Raw genomic sequence first — 10,584 nt, forward strand, 5'->3', positions numbered from 1 at the left:
ACTGCGTTGGCGATATTATCACAGCATGTCAACGTCTAGACACACTCCAGTCTTTTCGCCTGTCACATTCCTCTTGCGACCCTCGTCTCAACGGTGATGCTGAATTGCGAGCCCTGATATGGACTATCATCAGGGAGGAACTTCACGGATATCTTTCTGGACCTGCGACGCTTGCAACCGTTCGCCCCGCTCCTTCTGGACTGCGTGACATCATCAAGGACGAACAGGTTTCGATGACAAATGGCCAACTGGACAAGTCTACTGGACCATTTGGTCTGTCAAGTTATGTTGAAATTGCCTCCCGGCCTCCGTTGACCGTTCAGTCTCCACCTACCGAAGCTTATCGCGGCCCCCTAGCTTCGCTGGCAGCGAATACAGCTGCACAGCTGTACTACCATCCGTGGTGGTCTTCGCGCCCGGTTTGTTTCTACTGCGCTATTCGCGGCCACATTTCTCGCTACTGCCGTCGGCGTAATCAAGATGAAAGGCGGGGCTATGCTACCTTTGAGCAAGACAGCGCACCTAGGTTTGACTCCTACGTTCCCTGGCGTCACCCAGGGGAAAGGCGAAGCTACGCCACCTTTCAGCGAGACAGGACACCTAGGTTTGACTCCTGCGTTCCCGGGCGTCACCCAGGTGAACGGCGACGCTACGCCACCTTTGAGCGAGACAGGACACCAGGGTTAGATTCCCAAGTTCCCGGACCATATACAACCTCTTCTGGTCGCTCTCCTTCACCTTCCCCCGACATGGCTGGAGCATCCCGCTCGCCCCGGCGTCGCTCTCCTTCACCTTACCGCCGTTCCTCATCGCCCTTGCGTGCTGCTTCCCATGGTGTGGACACCCGTTCGGAAAACCAGAGGCTGCAGTTTTTGGAGGAGAAACTGCATCGTATCGGACTATCCCAATTCCTCCTGCTCGCCCCTCCAATTTAGTCTCGGTCTGTGTGGGAGGTGTTTCTGTCGACGCCCTTGTAGATACTGGAGCCGCTATTTCTGTTATACATCGTGAACTGTGCTTGCGTCTGCGAAAAGTGCAAACGCCGTATGTTTGTCCGGTCCTATGTGGTGCCAATGAGGTTCCCATCTTTCCTACCGGACAGTGCACAGCACGCGTTGTGATAGACGGTATTCGTCATAATGTGCAACTTGCGGTGCTTTCGATGTGCGCTCATCAGATGGGACTTCCTGTCGGCTGCTTCTGCACTAATTTCGTGCAGCGACCCAAGGATTTACATCAGCGACACCGAGACTTATCCGGTTTTCGATTCCCCGTGTCCCAACCTCATTGCTGCAGCAAATTTTATTATCCCACCAGACGAAGAACGAATTCTAACCGTTGAGTCAGCAGACATTGTCGACGGAGACGCATTGGTTGTACCTTCTCTGCGCTGCATTTCTCGAGGACTTGATATCGCTTCTAGCTTGGTCCGGTTCTCGAGTGGCTATGCCAGCCTCACAGCCTTTAATACGACTGCTGAACCACTACTACTGCCGAAAGGGTGTACTGTCGCCAAGCTCGCCGACGCTGCGCCGGTATGTGTCGTCAGTGTTTCGCCTGCCACGTCTTCCGCGCATTGTACGCCCGCAGAAGGCCACACTATAGTGCTATTAAGGCCACCTTGAGTGAAGATCTCAATCCGGCCCAGACCAAAGCACTCCTCACCATTTTAATGAAGCATGAAGATTGTTTTGACGTTTCTTCGCGAGGCCTGGGTCAGACCACTGTAACTACTCATCGAATTGAAACAGACGGCTCTCGCATCATTCGCCGTCGCCCGTACCGTGTGTCAACTTCGGAGCGAAAAGTTATAGAAGAACAAGTGAACGAAATGCTGACACGCAACATTATAAGACCTACAGCAAGCCCTTGGTCTTCTCCTGTTGTGCTTGTTAAAAAAGGATGGTTCTGTGTGCTTTTGCATTGATTATAGCGCGCTAAACAATATTACCCGTAAGGATGTTTATCCAATGCCTCGTATCGACGATGCTTTGGATAGCTTACAAGGTGCCGAGTATTTCTCGAGCCTCGACTTGCGCTCTGGATAATGGCAGATTCCAATGCATGAGCCGGATAAAGGAAGACTGCGTTTGCTACACCTGATGGCCTTTTCGAGTTTAACGTGATGCCTTTTGGACTGTGCAATGCACCAGCTACGTTTGAACGTATGATAGATACAGTACTCCGTGGCTTAAAATGGAAGACCTGCCTTTGTTACTTGGACGACATTCTCATCTTTTTGTCGAGTTCTCCCAGAACCTACAACGTCTAGACCAGGTTCTCGCGTGTCTAGCAAATTCTGGTCTCCAACTCAATAATAAAAAGTGTCACTTTGCAAGCCGAAGCATTAAAGTGTTTCGCCACGTCGTCAGTAAGCATTGCATCCAGCCTGATCCTGATAAAATCGCTGCAGTGCTGCAATTTCCGCCACCAACCACACTTAAAGAACTCCGCAGCTTTCTAGGACTAGCGTCCTACTTCCGCCGCTTTGTCCGTGACTTCGCCACCATCGCCGCTACTCTATACAAACTTCTGACTTTGAGCGCGTCCTTTGTGTGGTCGGACGACTGTGAAGCCGCCTACGAGACCCTAAAACGAGTTCTCACGTCAGGGCCCGTGCTCCGTCATTTCGATGCAACCGCCCCTACTATTCTACACACTGATGTCAGTGGGTATGGAATTGGCGCTGTCCTGCTGACGCGGAATCAGAAGTCTGAAGAGCAAGTCGTGGCTTATGCAAGTTGTGGTCTTTCACCTCCTGAGCGCAACTACACAATTACAGAACAGGAATGCCTCGTCATCGTGTGGTCAATACAAAAATTTCGACCCTATCGCTACGGCCGCCATATCACAGTTGTGACCGACCATCATGCGCTCTGTTGGTTGTCGTCCCTGAAAAACTTGTCTGGACGCCTCGGCCGTTGGGTACTGCGCTTGCAGGAGGAATAAGACTTCACTGTCACGTATAGGTCCGGCAAGCAACATCAAGATGCCGGCACTTTGTCGCGCTGTCCCCAAACGCCCATGCTTCACCTTCGGTCTGCACGTCACCATCTAGCCACATGTCTCAGCACACGCCCAGTAGCCCGGGAAAGTCGGTTGCCTCAGTTGACTTTCTTCCGTCTACTGACCTCGTCTCACTCCAATGTACTGACCCATAGTGCCGTACGCTGATCGACCGACTTACTGGCTTGGCGCGACCCCCAACCGTCGCTTAAGACGACAACTTTCACGTTTTAAGCTTCAAGGTGGAGCGTTATTTCGATCCATCTGCCACCCTTCCTGAAGAATTTGCTGCTCGCATCGCCCACGGCCGTGAAATAGCAAGCGCCAACACCGCTATCATTCAGGACAAAAGGAAAATTCGCTATGATGCAACGCGTCGCGTTGCTTCGTTCCTCCCAGGCGACGAAGTTCTTTTGTGGACCTTGTTCGCGGACGGGGGCTCTGTCAAAAAATTTCTCCACAGATATCTCGGCCCCTACAACGTTTTGCAAAGAACGTCAGCCGTTAACTACCGCGGTACTCTTGTCCGCTCAGCTACTGACCGCCGCCGCCGCACTACGGAAATCGTTCACGTATCTCGCCTGAAACCCTACATTCGCCGTACCTACCCTTTCTAGCTTGCGGTCTTGCTGACTGCTTTCCTGAAGGGGGGGGGGGGGGGAGGAGTTATTGTGAGCGCATTTTGGACTATTGTCGTCGTCATCTGTACATGCGACTCATTAGCTTGTGTGAGCGCTATTTGTGCATATCGTCGTCGTCGTTTATACATACGACTCATCGTCATCTTTTTGTCTCGTGCGGTGCTTCGTCTCTGCCTCGGGCGGCTGCTCGGAAATAAAAATCACAGTTTCACCCGAAAGGCGCAGCATCAATTGCGATAGCAACTTAGTAGAGAGCTATACGGAGTAAGGATAGTAGTTTTATCAGCTGTATAAACTTGGACAAGCAGCAGCACCAGCAACGTGCAGAACTGTTGTCGACGGCGCCGCCGTTTTGCCCGTGTTCGCACCGAACGCGCGCGGCGTTGGTGACTGTTGCCGTTGGTGACTGGGCCTCTCGGGGCTCCCACCCCTCCCTCCCTCCTGTCCCGCCCCCTGCCTATAGCGCGACGGAAGAAGTCGGGTTTGCTCTATATATATGGTGATTGTGAAGGACGAAAGAGACAATTCTGCAGCTCTTCAGGGAGCGGGGCGCAGAACGCGCCTTTGTTATCCGCATTGCGTTCGCTCCCCGTGAAAGCACGTGTCCCTCGCGCCCTTTCACTCGCACATACAGCGTCCGGCGCGCGGCTACGATTTCATTGCCGTTGACGTCATACGGAACCTCACGGCGGCGGCGACGCCGACGGCAAAAGTCTTTGCTACCGCAATAACAAGCATCGCATCGGTCGACGTCTCACAATATATATATATATATATATATATATATATATATATATTGTGAGACGACCCCCGGGACGAAGGCTCATTTTGTCACACAGCGCGAGACAGCCCACGAATACCAACCCGACAAAATGATGATGATTATGAGGATGGGTATATACACATGAAGACGATGATGAACTGCACAGTTAGCGCTCACAATATCTATACATATATATATATATATATATATATATATATATATATATATCTTGTAAAGGCTTTTATTAGACACCAGCCGTTCGGGCCGACCGTTGTTTCAGGTTCCGAGCTCTCAGCACGAGCCGCGTTTCTCGAGGAAAGCGCAAGAAGGATCTACCCACTAGAAAGGGCTGGAGAGCATGACCCGCTATATGGCGTTCGTATCCATCGCTACCATCACCCCCGGGAGTGAAAAGGGAGCCGTCGGGCGACCTAACAGCTGGTCACTATGAGAGGGTCATAGTAGGGCTTGAGGCGCTCGACGTTGCCAGTGTCGAGTCCACGACGGCGCCTGTCCGCAGCAGGTTGAACTGGTGCGATCACGTAGTTGACAGGGGTTGCGCATTTGACGATGCCGTAGGGTCCTTCATACTTGGGCACTAGTTTGGATGAGCGACCAGGTGTAGCGGAAGGAATCGAGAGCCACACAAGCGCTCCAGGAAGGAAGCTGGGTGAAGAAGTGGCGTCACCGCGTGTACTCTTGTGCCGCTCTTGGTAATTGGATGTAAAGACACGTGCGAGATCGCGGCACTCTTCAGCATGTCTTGCCGTGTCCGAAATGGGCGTGCATTCAGATGAATCCGGCCGGTATAGTAGGAATTGTGTCGATGGTGTGCGACGGGTGCTGGGTGTATACAGTAAGAAAAAAGGTGAAAAGCCAGTGGTGCTCTGGGTGGCAGTGTTATACGCGTAAGTTACAACAAAGGGCAGAATGGCGCCCCAATTAGTGTGGTCGGAGGTGACGTACATAGCAAGCATGTCCCCGAGCGTATCGCTGAAGCGTTCTGTAAGGCCATTGGTTTGAGGGTGGTAGGCCGCGGTAGTGCGATGAACAACGTGGCACTCCTTGAGAATGACTTCAACTACTTCGGACAGGAAGACACGCCCGCGATCACTGAACAGCTCCTGGGATGGCCCATGTCGCAGGACGAATCGCCGAAGCAGGAAGGAGGCAACATCGCGCGCTGTAGCTACCGGTAGGGCGGCTGTTTCGGCGTATCGCGTCAGGTGGTCAACTGCCACAATGGCCCAGCGAATTCCAGCCGACGTCAGGGGAAGGGGACCATAGAAATTGATGCCGACGCGTCCAAACGGCCGGGTAGGGCAAGGTAAAGGTTGCAGACCGGTTGGCGAGAGGCGGGGCGAAGATTCCCGGCGCTGGCGATCGGGACAAGAGCGAACGACATTGTGAACTTAGCTATACATCCCACGCCAATAATACCGCTGTTGAAGGCGCTGGTAAATCTTCAAAACGCCGGAGTGCGCACACTGTGGATCAGCGTGGAAAGCTGCGCATATTTCGAAACGCAGACTGCGGGGTACCACTAACTACCACTGGCGCCCGTCGGGGTTATAATTGCGTCGGTGAAGCAGGTTGTCGCGAATGGCAAAGTGACGTGCTTGGTGACGCAACGTGCGAGTGCTTGGTTGTGCCGACGAACCAGAAAGCAAGTCTAGAAGGGAGGCAATCCAATGGTCCTTGCGCTGCTCAGAAGTGATGGTGTTAAAGTCGAGCGAAGAAACAATAATCTGGGATAGGGAGGAGCAGGTATTGTCAGGCAAGGGAGAGCGTGAGAGGGCGTCGGCGTCAGAGTGCTGGCGTTCGTTGCAGTACAGCATGCGGATATCGTAGTCCTGCAGGCGAAGTGCCCATCGAGTATGACTGCCCGAGGGGTCCTTCAAGGATGACAGACAACATAGTGCATGGCGGTCCGTGACTGCGTCAAATGGACGGCCATATTAATAAGGCCGGAACTTAGTCAGCACCCACATCAGCACCCAGCACCCAAGCATTCTTTTTTCTGTCACCGTGTAATTTGTCTCAGCTTTCGTTAGCGTACGACTTCCATAAGCGACGACATATTCAGGAAACCCTTGTTTGCGTTGGGCAAGGACAGCGCCGAGGCCAACGCCGCTGGCATCTGTGTGCACCTTAGCAGGAGCTGTCAGGTCGTAGTGGCGCAAAATTGGCGGGTACGTAAGCAGATGAAGGAGCTTTGTGAATGCCTCGTCGCACTGGGACGACCACGAAGTGAGGGGCCTGTCGCGTGTCAGCCGTCTCGTCAGGGGTGATGGCGGCGAAATTGCGAATAAAGCGTCTGAAGTAAGAACACAGACCAGTGAAACTGCGCAATTCTTTGAGGGACGTTGACTTGGGGAATTCGGCGACGGCCCGAAGTTTGACTGGATCGGGGAGTATATCATCCTTGGATACGACGTAACCGAAGATTGTCAGCTGCCGAGCTGCAAATCTGCACTTCTTTAAATTTAGATGTAGGCCAGCGTTCCTTAAGCACGTCAAACCACGCCGTAGGTGTTCAAGCTGTGTTGTGAAGTCCGGCGCAAAAACAACAACGTCGTCAAGGTAGCGCAAACATGTGTGCCACTTCAAGCTGCGCAGAACTGTGTCCATCATGCGCTCAAAAGTTGCGGGTGCATTTCGAAGTCCAAAGGGCATTACGTTAAATTCGTATAAGCCGTCGGGTGTTACAAAAGCTGTCTTTGGCCGATCGGCGTCTGCCATGGGTACTTGCCAATAAATACCCTGAGCGCAGATCTAAAAAGGCGAACGCTTGCACTAGGCAGTGCAAAGCTCAAGACGCAGCGAAGCTGGCCGATTGATATCGAGTGGCTAGCCTCCACCGCTTTCGGCGTCGGCAAGCAGCGGCGTTCTTGGCACTATGCCAACCTTGGTTAGCCTGTCTGCGTTTGTGGCATGCCAGGAACGTTGTCGCTCGTAGGCGCCGACGCCTCCAGCGCTAGTCACGCGAAATGTAGCGAAAGGGAAGGTACCTCCGAAAATTATCGCTCGAGAATACCTTCCTACATGCGTAGTTAAGTTAAACCAAGTGAAGACCTAGCAGCAACCAAGTTAATACCTAGCAGTAGCAGCCAGTAAGTTTCGCCGTGCCTAAGCTTTGCAGGACCGAATCCAAACCACGGCCGGACTCGACTCTCCTCCGTGTCTAAACTTACCCGTTTTTTTTCTTTTTTTGTTCCTGCCTCAGCCCGCCGGAGGAGGAGGTGTTTATTATACATAAGGAAGAGACGCTTAATTCTGCAGCCCATAAGGGAGCACGGCGCAGCCCGCCGCGAACAGAAGAGAGGCGGGGGTCGGGAAGGCAGGGAACTGGCGAGGAGGAGACCGCGTGCGCATGCACGTGGTCTCCTACTCCTCCTTCGCGTTGCCATGGCTACGGCACGGCAGTTTCTTGGTACGCACCAGAAATTATGGCTGGCTTAAACAGCTTCGCTGTTGATAGTTCTGCACCTTGTAGACTGTCAATGAAATCATCTATGCGCGAGAGAAGGTACACTTCCTTGTGTGTGATATTGTTAGGCGCCGGTAGTCGACACAGAACCGCACAGAACCATCTTTCTTTGTAACGAGGACGACAGGGGATGCCCATGGACCGTTGGAAGGTCGTACCACCGCGCGGCAAAGCATGTCGTCGACCTGTTCATTGATTACACGGCGCTCTGCAGGAGATACACGATCTGGGCGTTGCCGCAATGGCGGTTGCGAGCCAGTGTCAATGCGGTGTGTAACTGTTGATGTCCGGCCTATTAAAGTTTGCCCTTCATCGAAAGGAGAACGAAACTCTTCGAAGAGGCACAAAAGTTGAGGTTGCTGGACCGACGTAAGGTCATCGGCGCTAACACATCACTGGACGGTCCCTCACAGGTAGAAATAGAAGTGACCTCTCTGGAACTAGCACAGCAATGGTCATCGGGGACGTCTATAACTTGCATGTCTTCGATCGCTTGTACATGGCCGAGACATTCCCCTCGAAGCAGCATCACAGAGTATGGAAACGGGTTGCAAATGAAAATGGTGCTGTAGCCCTGCTAGATGTCCACTGTCGCAAAAGGTAGCAGCAGGCCTATCCGAGTGAGGAAGCGGTCAGATGGAGACAGTAGTGTAACAGCGTCGCAGAGGCCACTGTAGTACATTGACAGGACCGTTGACGCGTTGGGAGCAACGTGGATGTCGTCTTGGACATGTAGCTTCCTCGACAGCGAAGTATTGTCGGTGAGCGGCAAATCTAACAGCGGCGAGAGTTCCATCTCGGCCCGCGCCCAATGAATAACGGCATTGTGGTGCGAGAGGAAATCCCAGACGAGGATAATGTCGTGAGAACACGAGGTGAGGATGATGCATTCTATGGCGCACAGGAAGTCGTCAATAGCAACACGAGCAGTGCAAGCCGCTAAGGCGTGGATATATGCTGAGCACTGGATGTGCGGAGGGTTAGTCCAGAAAGGGGCGTCGTGAGTTTGCGAAGTAGGCGGCAAAGCTTAGCGTCCATAACACATAAGCGGCTCCTGGGTCCACGAGTGCAGGTGCGCGAACACCTTCAACAAGCACTTCGATCACGTTTGAAGGACTGCGTTGAGGACTTTCACGTTTCTACGGTGCCGCAGCCCTTGCCTCTTGGACTGCAATGATTAGTTTTCCTCATCCCGAGTTACGGGACGGGGTCGCATCGGTGACACTGAGCGAGGGCGCGGAGACGGTGAACGGCGGGTAGTTGGCGCCGGGCGCGCAGTCGGTGACATAGCCGAATGGGGGTCGAAATATGGACGGTTTAACTGGCGTGTCACGGCTGAGGCGGCGCTAGGCGGCTGAACGCGATTACAATAACGAGCGACGTGGCCGGCATAGCCGCACGGGAAGCATATCGGCCGGTTGTCGGAAGTACGCCACCGGTTCGCTGGGGTAGGTCCCATCCATGTAATCGTAGTCGCGTAGGACAGGGCGGCTGCTGGTATGACGGCATGGCGGGCTGCGGTCGGGGCCTAGCCGCGACGTCAGCATAACGGATAGGCACACTCGGAGAGAGTGGTTCAGTCCTCGCGTAACTGAGTAGCTGAGCGTAGCTGAGTGGTGCAGCCGTCGGGACTTGTTGGAGGGTCGCGACGACATCGGCGAAGCTGAGTGGAATAGCCACAGAAATGTGTTGATGCTAGTCTGGGAAGATCTCGGCGATTTCCTGCTCGATCACGCGACTGAGCGAGGGCATAACATTCGTTGCGGGCTGTTGCACATGCGGCGGCTGAGCGAAGATTAGCAAGGAGAGCTGGCGTGCAACTTCTTCCCGAACGAACGCTTTCATTTCTGTAAGCAGTGCTGACTGGTCGGAGATGGTGACCAAACCAGCAATGTGTTCGTCACGCGATGAAGGCTCGTCACGTGACGAGCGCTGCCTTCGTAGCTCCTCGTAACTTTGGCATAGGGTGACGATGTCTGTCACGGACTGAGGATTTTTCGCAAGTAGCATGTTGAACATGTCTTCGATCGCTTTCTTGACATTTCTTATTTTGTGTGATTCCGACATCGTCGCGTTGACTCTTCTGCACAAGTCCAGAATATCTTCAATGTAGCTGGTAAATGATTCACCCAGCTGCTGTGCACGTCCTGGCAAACGCGATTCAGCTCGCAGCTTGCGCACCGCTGGGCGACCACACACGACCACTAAAGAAGTCTTGAACAAGGACCATGTCGGAAAATCAGTTTCATGGTCATCGGCGCTAGAAGAACCAAACACATCACTGGACGGTCCCTCACAGGTGGAAATAGAAGTGACCTCACTGGAACTAGCACAGGAATGGTCATCGGGGACGTCTCTGACTTGCATGTCTGCGATATCTTGTACATGGCCGAGATATTCCCCTCGAACCAGCCTTCTGCCTACGCTGTAGGCAGAAGCACCCTCCACCACTTGTAAAGGCGTGTATTAGACACCAGCCGTTTGGGCCGACTGTTGTTTCAGGGTCCGAGCACTCAGCACGAGCCGCGTTTCTCGAGGAAAGCGCAGGTGGGATCGACCCACTAGAAAGGGCTCGAGAGCATGACCCATTATGGCATTCCTATCCTTCGCTACAAGATATATATATATATATATATATATATATATATAATATCTTGTAGCGAAGGATATATATCCCAGGCAGC

This window comes from Dermacentor silvarum, chromosome 3, assembly GCF_013339745.2.
Source record: "Dermacentor silvarum isolate Dsil-2018 chromosome 3, BIME_Dsil_1.4, whole genome shotgun sequence".
In the NCBI taxonomy this organism is placed as follows: domain Eukaryota; kingdom Metazoa; phylum Arthropoda; class Arachnida; order Ixodida; family Ixodidae; genus Dermacentor; species Dermacentor silvarum.